We start from the raw sequence: 27,647 nt of genomic DNA on the forward strand, positions 1-27,647 counted from the left end.
TGGGTAGATGAAATAGCATGGAAAATCTCCAAGAAAAGCTGAAAGGAGAATGAAAACAGAGTTAATGAGATGGGAAGACCAGTTTTTGCAACACTTTGAAGGTCAGGAGTTTTCCTTTGTACTTAGAGCCCCCAGTGAATATTCCTGGGCTGTGATTTGTCTCCTGTCCTGGCCAATTAGATCATACCATGAATCTGTCACCAACCTATGCCTTTTAGGGTTGGGCGAATGGACCTCTCAGAGATGGTTAGGGTAATTCCAGTATCACTTCCTAAAGTCTACTTAGAGCTTTCAGCAGTACTTTTTGGCGTAAGGAAAACAACCTTAAAATTGCGGACAAACTTCCTGTGATTCTGGGAATATTGTTTTTCTTATTGGTCAAAATTCCATCAGAAATACCAAATCCAGGGTAGGCAATGAGGCTGTTCCCAGCCGTAGTCATGTTGCCAGGGGAGTCTGAAACACCTTTTAAAAAGCCCCCAAAATCTTTCAACATGAACACAGGCACTTTGCCGGGAGCTTGAGACCTAATGCTCTGGGGACGGCCCTCCCTTGTAAAGAGAGGAAGCTAAAAAATAAAGTGGAAGAACCTTTTCAGACGGAATTAAACAAAACTCCACAGGCCCCCAGCTCTCACGCTCTTGCTGCAGGATTCTTCACCTTACCCACAAGATGCTGCTGGGGGAACGGAAGTGATTAGAATATGTCTCCCCACCCGCTTCTGCAGTCTCTTGCCTGTGGGTGCCACCACCCTTTGAGAACTGAAGAACACATGTGCCCCCACCTCCACGGCTTGCAGAGCTCCAGGCCTGCACACGCACACTTTGCCTGTAATGTTTGCAGGTCACAGACCGGGGCCCATCCTGTGGCCTCACTTAAAAATCCACACTGCTGAGACAGCTATTTTCTTTATCTTATATTGTTGTTTACATATTTGTCTGCACAATAGATTGCAGATTTGTTGACAGTGGGCACCAGGTCTTAAGTTATTTTTGTATTCTCCCTAGCTTTTTTGTTTTTTTTTGAGACAAAGTCTCGCTCTGTCGCCTAGGGTGGAGTGCAGTGGCGCAATCTCATCTCACTGCAACCTCTGCCTTCCAGGTTCAAGCAATTCTCTTGCCTCAGCCTCCCGAGTAGCTGGGACTACAGGCGCATGCCACCATGCACAGCTAATTATTCTATTTTTTGTAGGGATGGGGTTTCACTGTTGGCCAGGATGGTCTCGATCTCTTGACCTTGTGGTCTGCCCACCTTGGCCTCCCAAAGTGCTGGGATTACAGGCGTGAGCCACTGTGCCTAGCTGCTTTTAGGTAGGGTCTCATTCTGTCACTTAGGCTGGAGTGCAGTGGCATAAACATGGCTCACTGCAGCCTCCACCTCCTGGGCTCAAGTGATCCTCCCAAGTAGCTGGGACCACAGGCACGCACCACCATGGCCAGCTCATATTGTCTTTTGTAAGACAGGATCTCGCCATGTTGCCCAGGCTGGTCTCAAACTCCTGGGCTCAAGCGGTTGTCCCACCTCAGCCTCCTAAACTGCTGGGATTACAGGCATGAGCCATTGGGCCCAGCCTGTTTCTAGCATTGACATAGTTTCTGGGAAATTCTAGAAGCTCATTAAATATTTGTTGATGTGAATCCCCACCCTAGTGACAGGGGCAGCTGCTTTCTTTTTAGCTTAATGAAACTGAACTTTTTCTCCAAATGGAATTAGTCAACCTCAAAGAGAGAAAAGTCCAGGTCTGTAGCCCAAACCGACATGCCTTTGGGGGAACACACACAAGAATGCTTTTGCCTCGGCTTTTCCAGACACAGGCTCAACAAGAGGGAACAGCGCACATGGTGGAATTATAACAAGGTGATCTTTAGATTTTTTTTTCTTTTGCCTCAACCCCGACCTGTGGCACTTGAACAATCCTGGTTTCTGGAGAACAGACTACTATAATGATAATCCAGGAAGTAAATTGCCCTTTGAAAAGCAAGGAAGAAACCAATGGGCAAAGTATTTATTTATATTTAATGCTCCAGGGCTTCTGTTTCCAGCTTTGAAGAGTTCCTGGCAAACGCTCTGTGAAGTCATTAATCATTGGGGCAAATCTAAATGTCTTGCGTGGCCGGGTGCAGTGGCTCGGGACTGTAATCCCAGCACTTTAGGAAGCAGAGGCAGGCGGATCACTTCAGTCCAGGAGTTGTGACCAGCCTGGGCAACATAGTGAGACCCTGTCTCTATAAAAAGGAAAACAAAGCCGGGGGCAGTGACTTCTGCCTGTAATCCCAGCACTTTAGGAGGCTGAAGTGGGTGGATCACTTGAGGTCAGGAGTTCGAGACCAGTCTGGCCAACATGATGAAACCCCGTCTCTACTAAAAATATGAAAAATTAGCTGGGCATGGTGGCGGGTGCCTGAAATCTCAGCTACTTGGGAGGCTGAGGAAGGAGAATCGCTTGAATCTAGGAGGCGGAGGTTGCAGTGAGCCAAGATCACGCCACTGCACTCCAGCCTGGGCAACAGAAAGAGACTTTGTCTCAAAAAAACAAAAAACAAAAAAGAAAAAGGAAAACAAAAGAGAAGAAATCTGAAATAATCCCCTCTTTTGCAGATAATCATGCTTTCCACATTTCATTTCCACACATGCACACACACAATAAACGAAAAGGTGTTACTCTATGCATATTAGTAGCCTGTTTTCCTCACTGTAACAATATTTTGTTATACATTGGTAAATACATACCAAGAGCATCGTTCTGAATGGCTGTACATAGTAGTCCATTGTGATTGTACCAAAATCTATTAAACCAATTGCCCTGTTTGGTGATTTAACAGCTGCATTGGTTTGCTAGGGCTGCCATAACAAAATACCACAGACGAGGTGACTTAAAACAGAAATTTATTTCCTCACAGTCTGGATGCTAGAAGTCCAAGATCAAGATGTCAGCAGATTTTGTTCCTCCTGAGGCCTCTCTCCTGGGTGTACAGATGGTCATCTTCTCCCGTGTCCTCATATGGTCTTTCCTCTGTGCCTGTCTGCATCCTAATTTCTTCTTCTAAGGACATCAGTCGTATTGGATTGAGCCCACCTTAATGCCCTCATTTTGATGGAATTACCTCTTTTTGTTTTTGAGATGGATACCTTGCTGCCCAGGATGGAGTGCAATGGTGTGAACTTGACTCACTGCAACCTCCACCTTTCAGGTTCAAGGGATTCTCCCATCTCAGCCTCCCAAGTAGCTGGGATTAAAGGTGCCCGACACCACATCCAGCTAATTTTGTATTTTTAGTAGAAATGGGGTTTTACTATGTTGGCCAGGTTGGTCTTGAACTCTTGACTTCAGGTAATCCACCCACCTTGGCCTCCCAAAGTGCTGGGATTATAGATGCAAGACACTGCCTGAATTACCTCTTTAATCACCTTGCCTTCAAATACAGTCACATTCTGAGGTACTGGGGACAGGGCTTTAACATATGAGTTTTTTGGGTGGGGAACACAGTTCAACCCATAACAACAGCTAATATTTTTAAAAACCTTACTATGGGCCAGGAGCTGTGCTGATTGCTTTACATAAACCATCTCATTTAATTCCTTAAGAATCCTAGGATGTAGGTACTGTTATTGTCTCCATTTCACAGATAACAAAACTGTAGCACTGAGAAGTGTGGTAACTTACCTCAAGGACTCACAGTGAGTAGGTGGTAGAGCTGGATCCAAACCCGGCAGTCTAGTTTGAGTCTGTGCATTTAGGCACTTTGATGCCCTTATAACTCATAGTTTTTACTATATTTACTATTATTTCCTACGCACTTGCTAGTTCCCTAAGATAAAGTTAAATTTCTGAGTGAGGCCAGGCATGGTGGTTCAGGCCTATAATCCCAGCACTTTGGGAGGAAGTGGGTGAATCACTTGAGGTCAGGAGTTTGAGACCAGCCTTGGCAACATTGTGAACCCCGTCCTTACTGAAAATACAGAAAATCATTTGTAGAATACAGAAATTAGAAGTCCCAGACACTCAGGAGGCTGAGGCAGGAGAATTGCTTACTGCACCCCAGCCCTGCACCCCAGTCTGGGTGACAGAGCGAGATTCAGTCTTAAAGAAAAAATATTCTGGGGCCGGGCGCGGTGGCTCAAGCCTGTAATCCCAGCACTTTGGGAGGCCGAGGCGGGTGGATCACAAGGTCAACAGATCGAGACCATCCTGGTCAACATGGTGAAACCCCGTCTCTACTAAAAATTACAAAAAATTAGCTGGGCACGGTGGTGCGTGCCTGTAATCCCAGCTACTCAGGAGGCTGAGGCAGGAGAATTGCCTGAACCCAGGGGGCGGAGGTTGCGGTGAGCCGAGATTGCGCCATCGCACTCCAGCCTGGGTAACAAGAGCGAAACTCCGTCTCAAAAAAAAAAAAAAAAAAAAAAAAAAAAAAAAAAAAAAGAAAAAATATTCTGGGTGAGTATATTTGAACATTTTTAGTATTTTTCATACAAATTACCCTCCACCAGAGCCTATACCTGTTTACATCTCCAACAGCAGTGCATGAGGGACTGTGAAGATATATACCTCTTGGTTGCTGGATGCAAAGCCTCTGTGGGGTATGTGTTGTATATGTATGTGCAGGTGAGATAAAATGATTGGCTGAGGTGAGGGACACACCTAAGAAGAATGGACTCTAATTAGGTTTGTGTGGAGTTCATCTCTTTGACTTCCATTCTCACCTGGTCCATCCTGTCATGCAAAGAAGAGCATAAAACGACTGATCCAAATGAGGGGGCCGCTGTGGTGAACAATGTATAGAAACACATTATCTTAGAAGCGAAAACAGAAGCTGGGTGTGGTGGCTCACGCCTGTAATCCCAGCACTTTGAGAGTCTGAGGTGGGAAGATCACATGAGGTCAGGAGTTTGAGACCAACCAGCCTGGCCAACATGGTGAAAACCTGTCTCTACTAAAAATACAAAAATTTGCCATGTATGATGGCGGGCGCCGATAGTTTCAGCTACTTGGGAGGCTGAGGCACAACAATAGCTCCAACCTGGGAAGCGGAGGTTGCAGTGAGCCAAAATCACGTGGCTGCACTCCAGTTTGGGTGACACAATGAGATTCTGTCTCCAAAAACAAAAAATTTGGCTGGGCATGGTGGCTCACTCCTATAATCCTAATACTTTAGGAGGGCGAGGTGGGCGAATCACCTGAGGTCAAGAGTTCAAGACCACCCTGGCCAACATGGTAAAACCCTGTCTCTACTAAAAATACAAAATTAGCTGAGCATGATGGCACATGCCTGTAATTCCAGCTACTTGGGAGGCTGAGGCAGGAGAATCGCTTGAACTCGGGAGGCGGAGGTTGCAGTGAGCTGAGATATATAAACTGAGATTGCACCACTGCACTCCCACCTGGGCAACAGAGACAAACTCTGTCTCAATAAATAAATATAAAAATAAAATGAAAATAAAAATAAAAACTGGGAGAATATTTAATCAACTTCAAAACACACATCAGGAAATGAGGGGAACCATAGAAAGATCCTTCGCCTATAACAAACAGAGTGAGGTCACTGGCTTTCTGTTTGCTCCTAGAATCCAGAGGTGTGATATTTGAAATAAATTATCTGTACTTCATCTGCTCCTAGATACTCAGACATAAGTTGCACACATCTGGAGAAGAGTTCTGCCCTGCTGATGCTAGAAGGGTGCTTGATGGAAAGGAGAAAGGAGCATCAGTCTCCAAAAAAATGATCAAAGAACAGCTGGGGGAGAGCATGGGGCCGTACTGGCCAGGTGGGCTTCTGATGCTCCGCTGTAGCCAGAACCCATACAAGCCAGGGAACTCACCAGCCAGTCTGTGTTCAGCTATAGCTTCAGTATTCTTATTTATTGTCATCCGCCGGTCCTCTGAATTTTGACACAAATATACAATCCTGTAACCACAACTGCATCCAGATAGAGATCATTTCTGGCTGGTGAGGGTGGCATATGCCCGTAATTCCAGTGCTTTGAGAGATTGAGGTGAGAGGATTGCTTGAGCCCAAGAGTATGAGGCTGCAGTGAGCTACGCTTGTGTCACTGCACTCCTGTCTGGGCGACAGAGCGAGACCTCCTCTCTAAAAACAAAAACAAACAAACTGGAGAACTTTTCCATCAGCCCTAAAAGTTCCTTCGTGCCCTTTTGTAGTTAAGCCCCCACCCCCAAGCTCCAGGCAACTATTGATCTGTGTTCTGTTCCTCCAGTTTTGCATTTTCCAGGATCTCATATACCTGGAATGCTATAGTACGCCTTTTGAGTCTGGTTTCTTTCATTGAGCGTAATGTATCTGAAATTCATTCATCTCATTGCTTGTATTCGTAGTTTGTCCCTTTTTATTGCTAAGTAGTGTTTCATTGCATGGATGTAGCACACTGTGTTTGCCTATTCACTAGTAAATGAATTATTGCCAGCTTTTTGCTATTATGAGTAAAGCCACTATAAACATTTTTGTACAAGTTTTTGTATGAAAACATACTTTCATTAGTCTTGGGTATGTACCTAAAAGTAGGATTACAAGGTTAAGTGCATGTTTCATGTTATAAGAAAATAACGGCCGAGCACCATGGCTCACTCCTGTAATCCCAGTACTTTGGGAGGCCGAGGCGGGTGAATCACGAGATCAGGAATTCGAGCCCAGCCTGGCCAACATGATGAACCCTGCCTATACTAACAATACAAAAATTAGCCAGCTGTGGTGGCGGGTGCCTATAATCCCTGCTACTTGGGAGGCTGAGGCATGAGAATTGCTTGAACCCGGGAGGTGGAGGTTGCAGTGAGCCGAGATCAGCACTCCAGGCTAGGTGATAGAGCAAGACTCTCTCTCGAAAAAAAGGAAAGAAAATAACAAGTGATTTTCCAAAGTGGCTGGGCCATTTTGCATTCCCACCATTGATGCATGAGAGTTCCAGTGCTTTGCATTCTCGCCAGCACTTGATATTGGCAGGGTTGTTTTCTTTTCTTTCTTTGGTTTAGTCACCCACACAGGTGTGCAGTGACTACTGATGATGAACATCTTTTAATGTGCTCATTTGACATCCACAGATTTTCCTTGGTGAAATGTCTCTTCAAATATTTACCCTTTAAAAAAAAATAATTGTTTTATACGGTGCAAGGTATGAGACGGAGTTTCATTCTTATTGCCCAGGCTGGAGTGCAATGGCGCGATCTCAGCTCACTGCATCCTCCACCTCCTGGGTGCAAATGATTCTCCTGCCTCAGCATCCCCAATAGCTGGAATTACAGGCATGTGCCACCCCACCTGGATAATTTTATATCTTTAATAGATACGGGGCCTCTCCATGTTGATCAGGCTGGTCTCAAACTCCCGACTCCAGGTGATCTGCCTGTCTTGGCCTCCCAAAGTTCTGGGATTACAGGTATGAGCCACTGCGCCCAGCTATTTACCAATTTTTAATGGAATTGTTTGTTTCCTTATTATTAAATGTGAGAATTCTTTTTTTTTTTTTTTCTGAGATAGAGTCTTGCTCTGTCCCACAGGCTGGAATGCAGTGGTGAAATCTTGGCTCACCACAACCTCCGCTTCCTGGGTTCAAGACATTCTTCTGCCTCAGCCTCCTGAGTAGCTGGAATTACAGGTGCCTGCCACTATGCCCAGCTAAGTTTTGTATTTTAATTTTTGTACTTTATTTTAATTTTATTTATTTATTTTTTTAAAGACAGTGTTTCACCATATTGGTTAGGTTGGTCTTGAACTCCTGACTTCAGGCGATCCACCTGCCTCAGCCTCCCAAAGTGCTGGGATTACAGGTGTGAGCCACCATGCCCAGCAATTTATTTATTTATTTAAATTTTATATTTATTTTAGTATAGATGGAGTTTCACCATGTTGGCCAGGCTGGTCTTGAACTCCTGACCTCAAGTGATCTACCTGTCTCAGCTTCCCAAAGTGCTGATATTACAGGTGTGGACCACATCACCAGCCAGATTTATTTGGTTTTTGTTCATTTTTACTTTTTAATTTCTAAGTGTGAGATTCTTTGTAGATTTTGGATACTATCCTTTATCGGGTAAACGTTTACAAATTCTTTATCCCAGTCTATGACTTTACTTTTTTTTTTCTTGAGTGAATCTTTGGGAGAGCAAATGTTTTCAATTTTGATAACGTTCAATTTATAAAATTTAAAAAAGATGGCTGGGCATGGTGGTTCATGCTTGTAATCCCAACACTTTGGAAAGCTGAAGCAGGAGGACTGCTTGAGCCCAGAAGTTTGAGACCAACGTAGGCAACATAATGAGACCCCATATTAAAACAAAGAAAAAAAAGAATTAGCCAGATGTGGTGGCTCACGTCTATAGTCCCAGCTACTTGGGAGGCTGAGGTGGGAGAATTGTGTGAGGCTAAGAGATTGAGGCTTCAGTGAGTTCTGATTGCACTACTGTACTCTAGAGCCTGGATGACAGAACAAGATCCTGTCTCAAAAAAAAAATTTGTGCTTTTTGTATTCTATCTAAGAATTTCTTGCCTAACCCAAGATCACAAAGATTTTTAAGATTTGTAGTTTTGCCTGGCGTGGTGGCTCACGCCTGTAATCCTAGCACTTCGGAAGGCCGAGGTGGGTGGATCACCTGAGGTCAGGCGTTCAAGACCAGCCTGGTCATCAAGGTGAAACCCCATCTTTAAAAATAATAAATAAGAGATTTGTAGTTTTAAGATTTACATTTAGGTTTGCGGTTGTTTTCAAGTTAATTGTTTTATATGGTAATTTTATTTTATTTCTTGGCATATAAATATTTAATTGTTTTTTTGTTTTTTTTTTTGAGACAGAGTTTCGCTCTTGTTACCCAGGTTGGAGTGCAATGGCGCGATCTCGGCTCACTGCAACCTCCGCCTCCTGGGTTCAGGCAATTCTCCTGCCTCAGCCTCCCGAGTAGCTGGGATTACAGGCATGCGCCACCACGCCCAGCTAATTTTTTGTATTTTTAGTAGAGACGGGATTTCACCATGTTGACCAGGATGGTCTCGATATCTTAACCTCGTGATCCACCCGCCTCGGCCTCCCAAAGTGCTGGGATTACAGGCCTGAGCCACCGCGCCCAGCCTCAATTGTTCTAATAATGTTACTTGAAGCATAAAGGTGTTTTAAAACTTCTAATACTCAATACATCCAGTATAGAAAGTATATTATTTCTGCTGGAGTCCAGGAGGGGATGAGGCGTGGAGGGGGTTGCTGAGATTCTCTGGCTCCACAGAAGGTGTCCCGAGAGCCCACCCCCATTCCTCTTCTAAATGGTGCCCACTGCAGGCTGCTGAGAGGAGGGACTCCCACCAACTCCCTTTCGGGGACTCATGGTTTGGCTCTTTAAAGATGGTGCCTGAGCATGAACTGACTTTGAGATTCAGTGATACCATCGGGGCTGACTGAGCACTGCTTTGGTGACTTATCTTCAGCCCCACTTTGGGGACCTTGGAACGAGCATTTGCAACTCTTTCCAAAAGATATAGCTGAAGGTTTTGATGGACCTGGGACCCTCTCTTATGTGATGGAAACCTCAGGCCTAGGCCTTCTCTGGCACCTCCCGGTTTCTGTGCTCCTGAGAATCGTAGACAAATCTGCTGTTCCATTTTTCAGGTAAAGACTCTGAGGCTGAGACACTTGCTGAAGGTGAGGCAGTAAGTGAGTGCCCCTGGCCCCGGTTTTGTTTCTTGCAGGCTTGAATATCCAGCTGCCTTTCAGGCCTTCCATTGACGGGACTTGCAGCTTCTCAAATTCATCACATCCGAATCAGAATTCATTCTTCTCCTTCCTGCCCTTCATCTCCCCACCTCAAACTGCTTTTCGTCTTGATCTCTTCTCTTGGTAATATTTCACCAACCACCCTGTTACCCAATCCAGGAACCAAGGAAGTATCTCAACATGCCCCTCTCCTGCACCTCTAGAATCAGATCAGTCCCTAAGCTCTGTTGATTCCAGTTTGCAAATAGCTCCTAGATTTGTGCTTTGCGTTCTGTCCCCTCCTGGTGCCCCTTGGTTCAGAATGTCAGCATCTATGATAAAGCTAGATCTATAAAGCTTGTCCAAACTGCGGCCTGTGGGGCCACATGCAGCTCAGGACAGCTTTGAATGTGGCCCAACCCAATTTTTAAACTTTCTTAAAACATTATAAATTAGCCAGGCATGGTGGTGTGCGCCTGTAATCCCAGCTACTTGGGAGGCTGAGACATGAGAATCACTTGAACCGGGAGGTGGAGGCTGCAACGAGTCAAGATCGCACCATTGCATTCCAGCCTGGGTGACAGAGAGAGACTCTAACTCAAATAAATTAAAAAAAAAAAAAAAGAGATTATTGTTTTTCTGCTTATCAACTATCGCTAGTGTGAGTGTATTTTATGTATGGTCCAAGACGAATTCCACTGTGGCCCAGGGAAGCCAAAAGATTGGACACCCCAGATCTGGATGTTCAAAATGTCCCTTTGGCTAGTCTACTGTTTCCCAAATCTTCTTTAACTAAGCTATCATCTGCACAGCTGTCAAAGAGATCTTTCCAGAATGCAGTCTTGATAATGTCACTCCTCAGCTTCAAAACCCTTTAGTGGCTCAGCATTACCTTCTAGATAAAGATCAGACTCTCCAGCTTGGCACCCGGTCCCTGTGTTGGCTTGGGCCACATGCTCCTTTGCCCTTTGTACTTTAGCAATAAAGAGCTCTTATTGTATGTCCAGCTTTTTCTCCTCTATGATGGTAATCTCACTGTAACAATTTGTTTACACACCTGCCTTCCTCACTAAACTTTGAAGCACTTGAGGGCAGGAACTCTGTTTTGCTCATTTCGGCCTTTCACACAGGGTCTGGCATGCAGTCTGTATAGTCATTCATTTCATAAACATCTGTTGAATATTTCCCATCATGTGTCAACATTCTTGCATATATTAAAATGTCATGTTCCTTTGTCAGAATATCTTAATGATTTTATTTTATTTTTATTTATTTATTTATTTTGAGACAGAGTCCAGCTCTTGCTGCCCAGGCTGGAGTGCAGTGGTGCAATCTCAACTCACTGCAACCTTTGCTTCCAGGTTCAAGTGATTCTCCTACCTCAGCCTCCTGAGTAGCTGGGATTACAGGTGCCCACCACCATACCAGGCTAACTTTCGTACTTTTAGTAAAGATGGGGTTTTGCCATGTTGACCAGGCTGGTCTCGAACTCCTGACCTCAGGTGTTCGCCTACCTTGGGATTCCAAAGTGCTGGAATTACAGGTGTGAGCCACCATGCCTGGCCTTCTTAATAATTTTAAACTGGAGGCCGGGCGCGGTGGCTCACGCCTATAATCCCAGCACTTTGGGAGGCCGAGGCGGGTGGATCACGAGGTCAAGAGATCGAGACCATCCTGGTCAACAAGGTGAAACCCCATCTCTACTAAAAAAAAATACAAAAATAGCTGGGCATGGTGGTGCGCTCCTGTAGTCCCAGCTACTCAGGAGGCTGAGGGAGGAGAATTGCTTGAACCCAGGAGGCAGAGGTTGCGGTGAGCCGAGATTGTGCCATTGCACGCCAGTCTGGGTAACAACAGCGAAAACTCCATTTTAAAAATAATAATAATAATAACTTTAAACTGGAGATCAGGAGTATCACTTTTTTTTTTTTTTTTTGAGACAGTCACCGTGTCACCCAGGCTGGAGTGTAGTGGCACAATCTTGGCTCACTGCAACCTCCGCCTCCTGGGTTCAAGAGATTCTCCTGCCTCAGCCTCCTGAGTAGCTGGGATTACAGGCACGTGCCACCACACCCAGCTAACTTTTGTAGTTTTAGTAGAGATGGGGTTTCACCATGTTGGCCAGGCTGGTCTCGAACTCCTGACCTTGTGATCCACCCACCTCAGCCTCCCAAAGTGCTGGGATTACAGGCGTGAGCCACCACACCCACCCAATAATACCACATTTTAGAACAATACTGAATGCTAACCACCTGGGAGTTGCTTTCCAAAGTGAGGAATGACTGTAAATTAAAATGCCAGCATTTGGCTGGGTGCGGAGACTCAAGCCTATAATCACAGCACTTTGGGAGGCCAAGGTGGGTGGATTACCTGAGGTCAGGGGATTGAGACCAGCCTGGCCAACATGGTGAGATGCCATCTCTACTAAAAATACAAAAATTAGCCAGGCATGGTGGTGCACGCCTTTAGTCCCAGCTACTCAGCAGGCTGAGGCAGGAGAATAGCTTGAACCTGGGAGTGGAGGTTGCAGTGAGCTTAGATTGCACCACTGCACTCTGGCCTGGGCAACAGCACAAGACTCCATCTCAACAAAGCAAAGCCAAACAAAAGAAAACCAAAAAAATGCCGGCATCTGAAACGCTTATATGAAAGTAATCCTGTCTCTTGCTCAGGTATTCATTTTGCTCTTGAAGCATGAGGACAGATCAAGTGACGGGGCGTTGTGGGGTCGTTAGGCTGCTGTGAGAGGAGGATGAGGAGCTCAGCAGTGACAGGAAAGCCTGTCCAAAACAGAATTCACTGTTTTTCCACCATCTTCTTGACCCACCCATGTGACCCTTGCCAGTTAACGGCATTGCAGGAAGGCCAGTCTCCTCCCGCTTTCTCCCCTCACCCGCTGTGTGCCAGCCCTCATAGCGTTCCTGAGTTCATGAGAGCACCCTGGACACCATCATATGCCTCTGCTTTGGTATGGGCCAACAATGGTCTTCCATTGACTCTTGACTTGTGGGTTCTGCATTCCTCTTTACTGTGTGTGTGTATGCACTTGTGTGTGTGTGGATGCATGTGTGTCTGCACGTGTGCATGTGTGTGCATGGGTGCGTGCATGGGTGCATCTGTGTGTGCAAGTGTGTGCATATCTGTGCTTTTACCCTCCTTGATCCTGATTAACTGCCTCCTCATCTGTGGAGTTTTCTCACCTCCTCCAGGAAGAATTAGTCCGTTGTTCTGCACATTGCTGAGACAGTTCACTTCCTGATTATTTGTCTTTGTGTGAACTATGGGTCCCCACTGCATAGGGGCTGTGCTTACTTTTTCTTGAAAGGTGCCTCCCACCCTAGCACAGCGCTTAGCACAGAGTGTGCCTTAATCACTACATAAATGTTAGTGTTAAAACCACTCGCTCACTCATTCACTCCGTCCACTCCTTCATTCAATCAGCCACTACCAGGCTGGCATCCATTTTTCCTTTTAGTGCAAGGACTTTGCAGGCAGAAACCTTTCTTTTCTTTGTTTTTAATTTTTTTTCTAAGATGGAGTTTTGGTCTGTTGCTCAGGCTGCAGGGCAGTGGCACAATTTCGGCTCACTACAACCTCTACCTCCTGGGTTCCAGTGTTTCTCTTGCCTCAGCCTCCTGAGTAACTGGGGTTACAGGCACACGCAACCATGCCTGGCTAAATTTTGTATTTTTAGTTGAGATGGGGTTTTACCACGTTGGCCAGGCTAGTCTTCAACTCCTGACCTCAAGTGATCTGCCCGCCTCAGCCTCCCAAAGTGCTGGGATTATAGGTGTGAGCCACCGAACTCCACCCACAGACAGAACCCCTTTCTGAGGTCTGTGCCAGGCCTAAAGTGTTACCTCTCCTTGCTTGCCGTCAACCCCTACATTCCTTCTGGAACAGGGTTATTTCTTTTCCTTCTTTCCTTCTTTAGAACAACGCCCTTGCCTATCTTCGTATTTGGATTGCCCCTGCATAAAAACCTGGTTGTGCTCTGAGGGTGGTCTTTAGAGGATAGTCAAAGCTCTCTCTATGGTGCCCAAGACTATAGTCTCCATATTAAGAAAAAAGTCTCACTGGCTCTGTCTTTTATTCTGCAATACTGTCTCTCCCTCGACGATGAGTCAGCAGTCATTTGAAGCAGAAGAACGACTGGGATGGGGAAGAATCTGGGGCAAAAGGAGGCCGAATTGAGAAGGAAGAGAAAAGAGATGCTAAGGCTGCAGAAAAGGAGGACGTGAGTGTTACGGCTTTTTTGTCTAGCAGGCTTTCTGCTTTTTACTGGAAAGTGCCCCCTGCAAAATAAAAACAAATAAATAAAAAATAAAGATTAAGAAAAAAAAAAAAGAAAGAAAGAAAATAAAAGAGGCTGGGTCCGGTGGCTCACACCTGTAATCCCAGCACTTTGGGAGGTAGAGGCAAGTGGATCATGAGGTCAGGAGTTCAAAATCAGCCTATCAGCCTGGTCTGGTGAAACCCCATCTCTACTAAAAATACAAAAATTAGTAGAGCATGGTGACGGGCACCTGTAATCCCAGCTACCAAAGAGTATGAAGCAGAGAATTGCTTGAACCCTTGAGGGGAAGGGTACAGTGAGCCAAGATCGCATCACTGCATTCCAGCCTGGGTGACAGAGCGAGACTCTATCTCAAAAACATATATAAAAATAAATAAATAAATGAGAAAGGAGGGTGTGGGAATTCTGGCTGCTCAGAGGGTGCCAGGCCCTGAGTTCAGCAGCCCTCCATGCAAAGCCACTTCTGCTCATGGTTGTCCCTTCCTGTCTCTCCTGATTGGGTTTATCCCGCCCCCTATCTCTCAGGATAGTCAGGGCAGCTTCCCCGTCCTCTTGTCACTGCCTCCGACATCCTGCCTGTCACACATTCTGCCTTTTGCATCTTCTAAATATCTCTAAGATCAACTCTTCCTTTCTGCTCTCCGTCACGTTCCATCCCCGGCTGATCCCGCCCCTTGCGATGGGTTCTGCAGATGGGCCTGCGTGGTCCAGTCTTCCAAATGCCCCTCTTCAGTGATGCCTCTCCTCAGTTAGGGAAACATGAGCAACCTCGAGGCCCTACAGGGAGCTCTTCCTTCTGACTCAACATATTTATTTCTTAATGCACCCGAAAGGAACCCCCCCAATGCAGTCTCCAGTCCCCAGTCTCTTCCTGACCCTGCATTCCTGCCCTGGCTGAGATAAACCTCTCTCCTCCCCACTTAATCTGCCACTTAATCTGCATCCTGCCATCCACGAAAGGACTGCAACCCATGCTGAAGTCTTCTTTGCTTGCATATTGAATGAGCCTGCCATTGCTGGGGATGTCTCTATCTTCTTGCTGGTTAAAACGTTATTGCTTTCATCCAAAAGCCTTTGTAAACTTCACAGAGCCATGTCATCTGTCACATACATTGCCAAGAGCAAAATGGGTCAAAGTTAAAGCAAATTTGGTCATTTAGCATAGGGTTGTTTCCGAATGATCCCAGGGATGTTAGTTTTGTCCCCCCACCCCCAATTTGCTGCTGCTGCTGGGGGGTCTGTGAGCCTCTCAGCGAGCTATTTCGGGCAGGGCTCAGCGGGTGCTCACTACACATACGTTAATTGACTTATTGAGTTAGTCATTTGGTCTTTGACAAACATTTATTTACTGCCTACAGAGAAGGCTCAAGTAGACGTTAACATATCTTCCCAAATGGCACCAAAATTCAACCAGAGCCACCCAACACCTAGAAAAGGACTTTGACCAATGAAAGCAACCTGAGAACAGGTTTCGCTGCCTTCAGCTCACCTTGAGCAGGGGCCAAGCTCAATGTGTTGGGAACAGGCACAGAGAGCTCACTTGCTGCATGCTATTTGTTCAGAAATAGGCTTCCCGAAGCATGAGTCTATTGGTGAGAACTCGGCCTTACAAAGTCAACACAAGGCTTCTGGCTGATTCTCCAGGACACTGGGCTGCTGTTGCTTTCTATGCAGATCCAGAACTTCCTGTCCTCTGGGTTCACAGTTTCACAGCACAGGGAGTCCGTCCTGGCTTGGCCTTTCCCTCTCACAGGCCTGTGGTCAGGGTTTGTGGTCAACGGTAAGAGCTTCCTTAAGGGAAGGGGTTTGTAAATCCATTTCTCTAAGTGACCTCCTGTAGCTGCGGCTTTGGGGCTGGTTCTCACCTCTCTGCGTGGCTGCAGCTCCCTGGAGCTGAACATGGAAAGGACATCCCAGTACTCAAGTGGTCAAGTAGACTCTGAGAGGCGGCTACTGAGGCAGAGTAAGGGACTAGTGGGAATATCTATTGGCAACAGAAATGCAAACGTACCTTCAGTTCAGGTTTAAAGGCCTAGTCAATGATTACATATTTTTATTATTTACCTTGTGAAAATTCCCTTGAGGAGAGAGAGAGAGGAGAGAGAGAGAGAGAGAGAGAGAGAGAGAGAGAGAGAGAGAGAGAGAGAGAGAGAGGCAGGCACTTGATTCTCCACCTCCAAATTTTAGAGTCACAGAGTTTTTGTGGCCATGCGGGAACATCTGTGACCTCGGGCTTGGGCTGGGCTCAGAGCAGGGCAGTCCGATGGAAGGCCTAAGCCTTGTAGACCTTAGCCTGGGAGAGGTTTTGCTTGAAGCAGAAAGTGCAGAGCCACAGGGAGGTTGCAGCTCACAAAGGTAATTCTCCCAGCCTCCAGATGACAAAGGTTGCGTTTACACCTGGCCAGAAGGTTTAATCATCTACCATTTCCAAACACAGCAGGCTAACAACCGGCTGGGCCGAAAATCATGAAAGAAAAAAATCACCAACAAGAGACAGTACAACAGGAGGAGGAGGAGAGAAATGGGTCAGTGTGCTTGCTCTAGAGGAAGAACCCCTAGGTTTGGCCCCTGGGTGGGGAGCCAGGAGTGAGGGTCCTGGGTGGGAGCCTTTGATGAGAGACTGAGCCAGTGTTCCCTGCGCCAGCATGAACAGCACAGTTGCCACAAATCCCATGAAAAAATGGCCCCTTGTGGGCCATGGCTGTCTTTCTCACCATGGCTGTGGAGAAAGAAGTCTCTGCCATAAGGATCTTCCCCTGGGGGCTTGCAGAGAGGACTACCCATGTTACTGTTGTCTTGTTTGCTTATTTTTATCTTTGCCTTCTTGTTAGAGGAGATCTGGTGGCATTTTTGTCACTAAATCAGGCAGCCTGGCATAGCCATTACATGCTTCCACCTCATATCAGACTGCTGGGGTTCAAATCTCAGCCCTACCACTCATTTGTGGCTTTGGGCAAATAACCTCAGCTCTCCATGTTTTGGTTCCTCCATTTATGTAATACGGATGGTAATGGTACTAGCCTTATAGAATATTGTTGGGGTTAAATGAGATAAAGTGTCATTATTGTTATTTCATGGAAAAATGCAATTCAGGGGACTTAGAGATAGCTTTAGCTGTTGGTTGATGGTGTCTGGGTCTGATGCATGTTTAGCAGAATGATGACAGATTTATGTGTAGCAGAGATTTGGGGATGCTGGTGTTCACAGGACAGTGGTTACACATTAATTTTTCACATATTAATCTGGTCACAACAAGAAAGCCACAGAACCCCATCAATGAATAGGGTCTTCATAATAAAGTTTTTATTGCAGAGGCAAGATCAGTCCTTTAGGTAATTAGTAATAAATAGTATTGAATGTCTACACACAAGACACTCTGGTCAGTGGAGGGGACATAGCAGAATTGGATCCTGGCCCTCCTCCCTCAATAAATTTACCATCTTGATAGGGGGACAAGACATACATGTAAATAGATGGCTAACAACTCAAGATAACGTATGTCAAATGCCAAATGAGTTGTATTGTAGAGCAAACGTATTTGTCTTATCTCTTCCACTCACTCCCTGAAGACAGAAACCGCATCTGTCTTGCTCATGCTATGCCCTCTGGACACATCTGGATTGTTACTGAGGCTTCCTGAATACTCACTATGGCCCAGGCACTGTTTTCAGTGTGTTATAGGCAGTAGCTCTTTTTTTTTTGAGATGGAGTCTCACTCTGTCACCACACTGGAGTATAGTAGCACGGTCTTGGCTCGCTGCAACCTCCACCTCCTGGGTTCGAGTCTGATGTCTCAGCCTCCTGAGTAGCTGGGATTATAGGCACGCGCCACCACACCTAGCTAATTTTTGTATTTTTAGTAGAGACAGGATTTCACCATGTTGGCCAGGATGGTCTCGATCACCAGACGTCATGATCTGCCTGTCTCAGCCTCCCAAAGTGCTGGGATAACAGGCGTGAGCCACCACGTCCCGCCAGCGTTAGCTCCTTTAAGCTTGTCACATAAGCTCTGATGTAGATACTGTCATCAGCCCATTTTCAGGATGGGAAAGGTCGGTGAGACAGAAATGCAAAAACTTGCTCAAAGGCACGTGGGAACACCTGTTACCACTCTGCAGTGTCCATTGCACATACCAAGAACTCTTTCCCCAGCTGCCCCCTTCAGTGCCTAGAGCTGTACCTGGCACAGGGACAGGGAAATGCATTTATGGGGAGCTTGCCAATGTTCCAGACACTGCTAGGCACTTAACATGGATCTTGTTCCTTCATCTTTATCAACTCCATTGAGGTAGGGGCCATGATGTTCATATGGAGGAAGAAGGGGGTTCTGAGAGACCTAGGATGTAAGCAGGTGCAGGCTGGCAAAAAATGCTTTCTGGGCTGGGCGCACTGGCTCCTACTTGTAATCCTAGCACTTTGGGAGGCCGAGGTGGGTGGATCACTTGAGTCTAGGAGTTTGAGACCATCCTGGCCAACATGGCGAAACCCTGTCTCTACTAAACATACAAATATTTCACTGGGCATGATGGCATGCACCTGTAATTCCAGTTGCTTGGGAGGCTGAGGCAGAGAATCACTTGAACCCGGGAGGTGGAGGTGGCAGTGAGCTGAAACTGCGCCACTGCACTCCAGCCTGGGTGATGGAGTGAGACTCCATCTCAACAACAGCAGCAACAAGAAAAGCTTCCTGAATTGATGGACAAACCAACAGACTGACTTGGACTCAGAGGAATGGGGTGGTAAAGGGAGTCTTTTCCAAGAAGCAGTATGTCCACTGGATTATGAAGGGATTGGATTTGGGTAACCAGGAAATGTGGGAGAGAGATGGAAATGGAGTGAGAAGGCTGCACAGGAGCCTTGGCAGTGAGCTCATGCCAGCAGGCTGGCTGGAGTGAACAATATGTGCAAATAGCCTGGGACAGTGAGAATGGTAGATCAGGACAGATTATAAGAGGCCTCTAGTGCCAAGCAAAGGAGGAGAGACCATGAAGGAACAGACTCCACAGAAACAAGCTGGCCACGTCTATGAAAGCTTAATGTTTCTGGATCTTTAACTGGGTCCAAACATTTGATAAGCCTGGCATGGCCTTTAATTTCTTCATGCTACAATTATATTAAATTACATAACATCTTTCATCAAGACCACCGGAAAATTACACAACACCTTTGTTCCATACAGTATGAGAAAGTTTAAAGGCTTGCAAGAAAATACCAGTGTTCTCCTTTTCATGTGCTTTTGAGTTCAAGGCACACTCTGAGGTTGTACTGCCTCATTGTTGAGGAAATGGGGCAGGCAATGAGGACCAAGGCACAGAGCCTGGTGTAACCTACCAGGAGGGCTCAGTGTTCAGCTCAGTGCCAGGTGCCCCGGGGTGCCACAACCACAGCTATCTGTACCACTACCACAGTTTGGGTTTCTGGCTGTGTGTGTGACCTTTGACACAGCTCCTTACCACTCTGATTTTTGTTTTTCCACCTGTGGAAAATAGGATCATAATGGTTCCACTTCCTTTGCTTACCTGGCTATGGTGACGAATGTGTTGGTGTTTGCTGAAGGCCAATGGGAACCTAGACATCACACAAGCACCTGTGTTCTGACTCTGGGTAGCACCCAGATGGTGGCGGCGGTTCTTTATTTGCTCTCATTACAAAGACAGAATCTCATTCAATGCCCAGTTCCTTTGCTTTGTCCCATTATAGTGAAGCCAGGATTCTGGACGGGGGTGGGGAATGATGCTGGTGTGGCAGAGAAAATAAAGACACCCACTTTGGGAGGCCGAGGCGGGTGGATCACGAGGTCAAGAGATCGAGACCATCCTGGTCAACATGGTGAAACCCCGTCTCTACTAAAGATACAAAAAATTAGCTGGGCATGGTGGCATGTGCCTGTAATCCCAGCTACTCAGGAGGCTGAGGCAGGAGAATTGCCTGAAGCCAGGAGGCGGAGGTTGCGGTGAGCCGAGACTGCGCCATTGCACTCCAGCCTGGGTAACAAGAATGAAACTCTGTCTCAAAAAAAAAAAAAAAAGAAAGACACCAAGATGGTTGCTTGTTTTTCGTTGGTGTTTCATATTTTGTTAGCTGTGATTTCTAGGCATTGGAAAGTTTTAAAGATTTATGTAACTTCAGTATCTTGCAAGCTATACTTCAATTAAAAATATATAGTGCTCATACTTCTAATCCCAGTACTTAGGGAGGCTGAGGAGGGAGGATTGCATCAGCCCAAGAGTTTGAGCCCCGCCTAGGCAACATAGTGAGACTGCATTTCATAGTGAGGGGGAGGAATATACATACATATATATGTATATCTAAATATATATTCCTAATATAGATTATGTACATATTATGAATGTATGTATGAATATAATTTATATATACATATAAATACACATAAACTTTGCAAAGTCGAAGGTTGGAAAATGAAAGAACTGGTATTTAGTGCTCTAATTTAGAATGTAGTTCTTTTAGTACGACACTGGTTTTTTTTAAAGGAGAAAAGACAAAAATAGCTCCTTAAACTACCAGAAAGTGTTTGTTAAAAGATCCTTTGAAGCTATTACAGAATCTTCTCTCATTGGTTCTAAGCCTCAAAGAAGTAAAATCCCAAGTAAATAGTGTGTTAATTATTGGTCATGTGGAACTTAGAATGGAGGACTAGATTCCTCTGAAAACATGTTTGGGATTTTCCTCAAAATTCCATGTATTTTTCGAATGAATATTTGAAAACCTTTGATTAAGCAAGCCAGCCTTCTTGTCTTCCTGTCCTCTATCAAGATTCAAACTCAGTTGGCCGCCCACTGATATGAATCTGTAAATAAACTAAATCCTCCCTTTGAACAGCCTGGTCCCTAACTTGCTATCTTATGAAAATGTTTGGGAGATGACAGCATCAGACCCACACTCAGCACAGACCAGCATGTCTGCCCTTTGCTAAGGTGGCCTGGGAGACTATAGGTCTTTTGAGGAGAAAAGGGAGAGCCAGGGAGTGATAGAACAGCAAATAGGCCTGCACAGAGTCTGGCATCCCTGACCCTCTGCCTATTACTGTGTGTGTGAATGTCGGAGTGGGGATGCTGATTCCACAGGGATCCAACAGTATTTCCATTTAGCCTTGTGCCTTGTGGTAGGAGGGAAGAATGTGGAGAATAGGGTTTTTAATAAATGTGTATTTTCATAACACATGAAACCCTCTAGTCAATACCTGTGCCTGGTGGTGCGCGTCTGCCTATAGTCTCCAACTACTTGGGAGGCTGAGGCAGGATGATTGTTTGAGCTCAGGAGTTTGAGCTGTAGTGAGATATGATTGAGCCGTGACTAGCCTGACACTGCACTCCAGCCTAGGCAATATAGTGAGATCCCCATCTCTAAAACAAAACAAAGCAAATATGTATTTTCATTGTCTCATTTCTAAACCCTAATCTGTCCAGGTGTAGTGGCTCACGCCTGTAATCTCAGCACTTTGGGAAGCCAAGGTGGGTGAATCACCTGAGATGAGGAGTTTGAGGCCAGCTTGGCCAACATAGTGAAACTCTGTCTCTACTAAAAATATAAAAATTAGCTGGGCATGGTGGTGGCCACCTATAATCCCAGCTGTTAGGGAGGCTGAAGCAGGAGAATCACTTGAACCTGGGAGGCGGAGGTTGCAGTGAGCCTAGATTGTGCCACTGTATTCAGCTTGGGCGACAGAGCAAGACTCTGTCTCAAAATAATAATAATAATAAAATAAAACCTAATCCTTCTGCTTCCTTCCCTCACCTTCTGACATTTCATATTTTCTCTCATTTCTTTATTTTACTTGTTTCTTTAAATGAATCCTTTCTGCTCTCATCTTCCTTATTTTTCTAACGTCATCTCCTTTTTGTCCATTTCCTAATTTTTACTTTTTCCTATTTATTTTAATTATATTATTAAACTTCCTCTTCTTATTTGTTTTCTCTTGCTACCCTCCCCTGGGACTGTAAGTCAGAGAACTTGAACTTGACCCAGAGCATGGCCAGACACATCAGCTATACCCTACATCATGTTTCTTTAAAATAAAGTCTGCCAGCACAAGAGGCTTGTAGAATTTGCAGGACGCATACCCGGGGCTCTGATTTGGCTGTAGGACGCATACCCAGGGCTCTGATTTTGCTGTAGGACGCATACCCAGGGCTCTGATTTGGCTGTAGGACGCATACCCAGGGCTCTGATTTGGCTGTAGGACGCATACCCAGGGCTCTGATTTGGCTGTAGGACGCATACCCAGGGCTCTGATTTGGCTGTAGGACGCATACCCAGGGCTCTGATTTGGCTGTAGGACGCATACCCAGGGCTCTGATTTGGCTGTAGGACGCATACCCAGGGCTCTGATTTGGCTGTAGGACGCATACCCAGGGTTCTGATTTTGTTCGCTATTCTGTATTCACATTGTGATTTTATTAGCTGCTAATCAGAGAAAGAGGCTGTCTTTCTAGTCATTGGTAAGCTGGCAAGGAGCAAAAGAACCAAATCCCTGGCAAGCAGCTGGTGAGAAGGTTGTGCTGGAGAAATAAACAAGCATTTGTCTTCCGTTCCACAATTCAGGCTAACTTGCATTCTCTTTACCTGGTGGTTATGACAGAGATTCTGGTAGTTTCTAAGCTAGAAATGAACCTTTAGAAGCAATTTGCAAAGATGCCACAGCTGCAGAAACGAATGAAATAACCAGGTTGGGGTCACGAGAGTCTGAAAGGAGACCTACGTTAAGAACCATCTGAATGCTTTTCAATATTCAACCTTCAGCACCCCAGAAGCCCACCCCAGTTCCCTATTTGCCCCAGTACGTGTATCAGTGTTCCCAGTAAAACAGGGGCTCTAGCACAGTGGTTAAGGCCTCTGCAATGAGACTAGGTTTGAATTCCAGCAAAATAACCTCCCGAAGGCTCAGTTACCTTGCCTGAAAATAGGTACAATAGGAACCATTGTTAAACTGGATGATCCAAGTCAAAAGTTGGCACGAGGTCTGACGCTAATAAGTGCTCAAGTGTTGTTATTACCCTTGCCCACTGTTGAGGAAGTTGCAAGCCTCAAAAAGATTTAATGGAGAGCTACATGTGCCCATACTCCTCCCTCCCTCAGGGCGTGGCAGGAAACTGAAGCCCCATACCAGCGCACAGCAAGTGCCCTGCCACCAGCCCCAGCTCCTCCTAACTTTACCTACTGCATAGTGAGCCAGAAATGATTTTAAAGGAAGGTGAGAAAAAGTCTTTTACTGTTGTGATAAACATTCCTCTCTAATATCAGTTATCTACTAATCTTCAACTGTGTAACAAATCAACCATAAAATATAATGGTCTCAAACAACAATTTTTTTTGAGACAGCATTTTTTTTTTTTTTTTTGAGATGGAGTCTTCCTCTGTTGCCCAGGCTGGAGTGCAGTGGCATGAACTTGGCTCATTGCAACCTCTGCTCACTGAGTTCAAGTGATTCTCCTGCCACAACTTCCTGAGTAGCTAAAATTATAGGTGCCTGCCACTGTGCTTGACCAATTTTTGTATTTTTAGTAGAGATAGAGTTTTGTCATCTTGGCCAGGCTGGTCTTGAACTCCTGAACTCATGATTCACCTGCCTCGGCCTCCCCAGGTGCTGGGATTACAGGCTTGAGTCACTGTGCCTGGCCAAGATAGTATCTTTCTCTGTCTCCCAGGCTGGAGTGCCATGATGCAATCAGAGCTCTCACTGCAGCCTTGATCTCCTGAGCTAAACCCATCCTCTTGCTTTGGCTGCCCAAAGAGATGGGATTTCAGATGTGAGCCACCGCGTCTGGCCACAACAGTCGTTTTTATTTACCCATGCCTCTGTGGGTCAGCAATTGAGGTTGGGCTCACCTGAACAGTTCTGCTGGTCTTGCCTGGGTCAGTTGGCAGGCTGGCTGGGACAATGGCTCTCAGTGGCCTCACATGTCTGGCATTTGGTGCTATCTGTCAGGGCCTCAAGGAGGCCAGCCAGTCTGGGCTTTTCACAGGTTGTGGCATTCCAAGAAGACACACACAGAAGGTCTGGTCTCTTGAAGCTTAGAGTCAGGTCTTAGCCACAGTCCACTGCAGGACCCCTCAGCCTCAAAGCATGGGCAAATAGACTCTACCTCTTGATGGGAAACCTAGCAAAGTCATACTGCACATGGACATGCATGTAGCAATGGGAGAAATTATTATACTCATCTTTGCAAAGAATCTATGAAAGTCCACCTCTGGCCATAATAAATCATATCCCTTTTTCATGAGCAATACTTATTCCCCAAAAGCTTAGCCCATTAGGACATCAGGCTTAGAAGTCCAGGATGTCGTCATTAATATTAAATCCAGATCTAGATGAGGCTCTTCTGGTAAACTGTAAAAAGTACCATGGTAGGTTTAGAGCCAGGGTGGTGAAGACAACTTGTATTTTTAGCTCACAGGAATCTGCACCATTCTGGCCGGATGTGGTGGCTCATGCCTGTAATCCCAGTACTTTGGGAGGCCAAGGCAGGCAGATTGCCTGAGGTCAGGAGTTCAAGACCAGCCTGACCAACATGTGAAACCCTATCTCTACTACAAATACAAAAAATTGGCTGGGTATGATGGCAGGCACCTGTAATCCCAGCTATTTAGAAGGCTGAGGCAGGAAAATCATTTGAACCTGGGAGGTGGAGGTTGCAGTGAGCCCAGATCATGCCACAGCACTCCAGCCTGGGTGATGGAGAGACACTCTGTCTCAAAAATAAAAAGAAAGAAAGAAAGAAAGAAAGAAGAGAGAGAAAAGAATCTGCATCATTCTGCCCCTAAACATACCATGGCACTCGAAGGATGAGACAATTGTGGACATTCCCACTCAGAGACTCACAGCAGTCACTGGTCCATGACAATTCTGAAATCTTGCTGGGTGCATTTTTTTTTTTTTTTTTTGAGATCGAATTTCACACTTGTCACCCAGGTTGGCACAATCTCGGCTCATTGCAATTTCTGTCTCCCAGGTTCAAGTGATTCTCCTGCCTCGGCCTCCCAAGTAGCTGGGATTACAGGTGTGTGCCATGACTCCTGGCTAATTTTTGTATTTTTAGCAGAGACGGGGTTTCACTTTGTTGGCCAGACTGGTCTCGAACTCCTGACCTCAGGTGATCCACCCACCTCAGCCTCCCTAAGTGCTGGGATTACAGGTGTGAGTCACCGTGCCAGGCTGGTGTATGTTTTTAGATCTCTTTACTCTGAGGACAGGGAATTTTCTTTGATTAAGGCCCAGTTTTGCTAACTGGAAGTGGTTTCCTAGTCCACTGCTCTCCTTGTTCAGACTCTTGGTTCTGCCCTTTGGGCTCTTTGCTCCACTGTTTAAGATGTTCTATCCTTTTCTCTAGGAATAGTCCAGGTTTTCAGCGAAATAGCTTTCTCAACCTACTTCCTGCCCACGGAAAATTGGGGACACAGAAATGCATTTTCATTTTGAACAAACTCGGTCCCTTTTAGTCTCATGTAATACACCTCCCTTAAAACTGTATGGATTTCTAGTAAATCAAATTATAGTCCTTATCTAGGAGGTAGACCTCGTTTAGTGTGAGCAATGAGTCAAGCAGCTACAGAAAAATTCCTTTAAGATTTGTGAAGCTTTTATCCAATGAGAAGATCTACTAGGCCTTCTGAGGTATTGATCAAAAGATTTTAAAGCCACATCTTTGATTTTATCTTTTTCTGAAGCCATTTCTTTCTCTGATAATATTTTGCTAACTCAAGAGTCTTGGAGATGAAAAATCGTTTTATTTTTCAATTGGGCACATACCAGACCTTCTAGAGTCCCTTCAAATTCTGCTTGCAAATTAAGCATTCCCTTCTTTAGCTTATCTTTCTCTCTCCAAAGCAGAAATCTTCTTACTTAGATCCACAGTTCATTAGGAACATTTTCTATCTTCCAAGCTACTGTAGATGACATTTGGCCAGTTGTTCTGTTACTACATAAAACACATTGCAGCCAGGTTCAGTGGCTCATGCCTATAATCCTAGCACTTGGCCGGGCATGGTGGCTCATGCCTGTAATCCAAGCACTTTGGCGGCTAAGGCGGGTGGATCAACCTGAGGTCGGGAGTTCAAGACCAGCCTGACCAACATGGTGAAACCCCATCTTAAAATAAATAAATTAATTAAAATAAATTTTAAAAAAAAGAAAAGAAAAAAAAATCCTAGCACATTAGGAGGCTGAGGTGTGCAAATCACCTGAGGTCAGGAGTTCGAGACCAACATGGAGAAACCCTGTCTCTACTAAAAATACAAAATTAGCTAGGCATGTGGTGCATGCCTCTAATCCTAGCTACTAAGGAGGCTGAGGCAGGAGAATTGCTTGAACCAGGGAGGAGGAGGTTGCAGTGAGCCAAGATCACGCCATTGCACTCCAGCCTGGGCAACAAGAGGGAAACTCCGTATCAAAACGAAAACACAAACAGATGGAGAAACATTCCATGTTCATGGTTAGGAAGAATCAATATCATGAAAATGGCTATACTGTCCAAAGTAATTTACAGAATCAACGCTATCCCCATCAAGCTACCATTGACTTTCTTCACAGAACTGGAAAAAAACCACCATGAACTTCATATGGAACCAAAAAAGAACCTGCATAGCCAAGTCAATTCTAAGCAAAAAGAACACAGCAGGAGGTATCACACTACCAGACTTCAAACTATACTACAAGGCTACAGTAATCAAAACAGCATGGTACTGGTACCAAAACAGAGATATAGACCAATGGAACAGAACAGAGGCATCGGAGGCGACACAACATATCTATAGCAATGGGGAAAGGATTCCCTGTTTAATAAATGGTGTTGGGAAAACTGGCTAGCCATGTGCAGAAAGCAGAAACTGGACCCCTTCCTGACACCTTACACCAAAATTAACTCCAGATGGATTAAAGACTTAAACATAAGACCTGGCACCATAAAAACCCTAGAAGAAAATCTAGGCAAAACTATCCAGGACATAGGAGTAGGCAAGGACTTCATGAACAAAACACCAAAAGCATTGGCAACAAAAGCCAAAATAGACAAATGGGACCTAATGAAACTCCACAGCTTCTGCAATGCAAAAGAAACAGTCACTAGAGTGAATCAGCAACCAACAGAATGGGAAAAAATTTTTGCAGTTTACCCATCTGACAAAGGGCTGATATCCAGAATTTACAAAGAACTCAAACAGATTTACAGGAAAAAAACAAACAAGCCCATTCAAAAATGGGCAAAGGATATGAACAGACACTTTATGAAAGAAGACATACATGAGGCCAACAAACATATGAAAAAATGCTCATCATCACTGGTCATCAGAGAGATGCAAATCAAAACCACATTGAGATACCACCTCACGCCACTTAGAATGGCAATCATTAAAAAATCTGGAGACAACAGATGCTGGAGAGGATGTGGAGAAATAGGAACACTTTTACACTGTTGGTGGGAGTGTAAAGTTCAACCATTGTGGAAGACAGTGTGGCGATTCCTCAAGGCCTTAGAAATAGAAATTCCATTTGACCCAGCAATCCCATTATTGGGTATATATCCAAAGGACTATAAATCGCTCTACTATAAGGACACATGCACACGAATGTTCATTGCAGCACTGTTTACAATAGCAAAGACCTGGAACCAACCCAAATGCCCATCGATGATAGACTGGACTGGGAAAA

At 45.3% G+C, this 27,647-nt stretch overlaps 1 long non-coding RNA gene and 1 pseudogene across 1 annotated transcript in view; both read left to right on the forward strand.

The window, feature by feature from the left end:
* The window catches only part of LOC118146849 (uncharacterized), a 49,619-nt gene extending 38,125 nt beyond the window's left edge, over positions 1–11,494 (forward strand). Inside the window, exons 3-4 of the long non-coding RNA XR_008476021.2 lie at positions 9,684–9,831; positions 10,144–11,494. This is a non-coding gene — a long non-coding RNA (uncharacterized LOC118146849). The remainder of the gene's footprint in view (positions 1–9,683; positions 9,832–10,143) is intronic.
* A 2,432-nt stretch (positions 11,495–13,926) lies between these two features.
* Positions 13,927–13,983, forward strand: LOC128929512 (U7 small nuclear RNA; annotated as a pseudogene).
* The last annotated feature ends 13,664 nt before the right edge of the window (positions 13,984–27,647 follow it).

This window comes from Callithrix jacchus, chromosome 13, assembly GCF_049354715.1.
Source record: "Callithrix jacchus isolate 240 chromosome 13, calJac240_pri, whole genome shotgun sequence".
Classification (NCBI taxonomy): domain Eukaryota; kingdom Metazoa; phylum Chordata; class Mammalia; order Primates; family Cebidae; genus Callithrix; species Callithrix jacchus.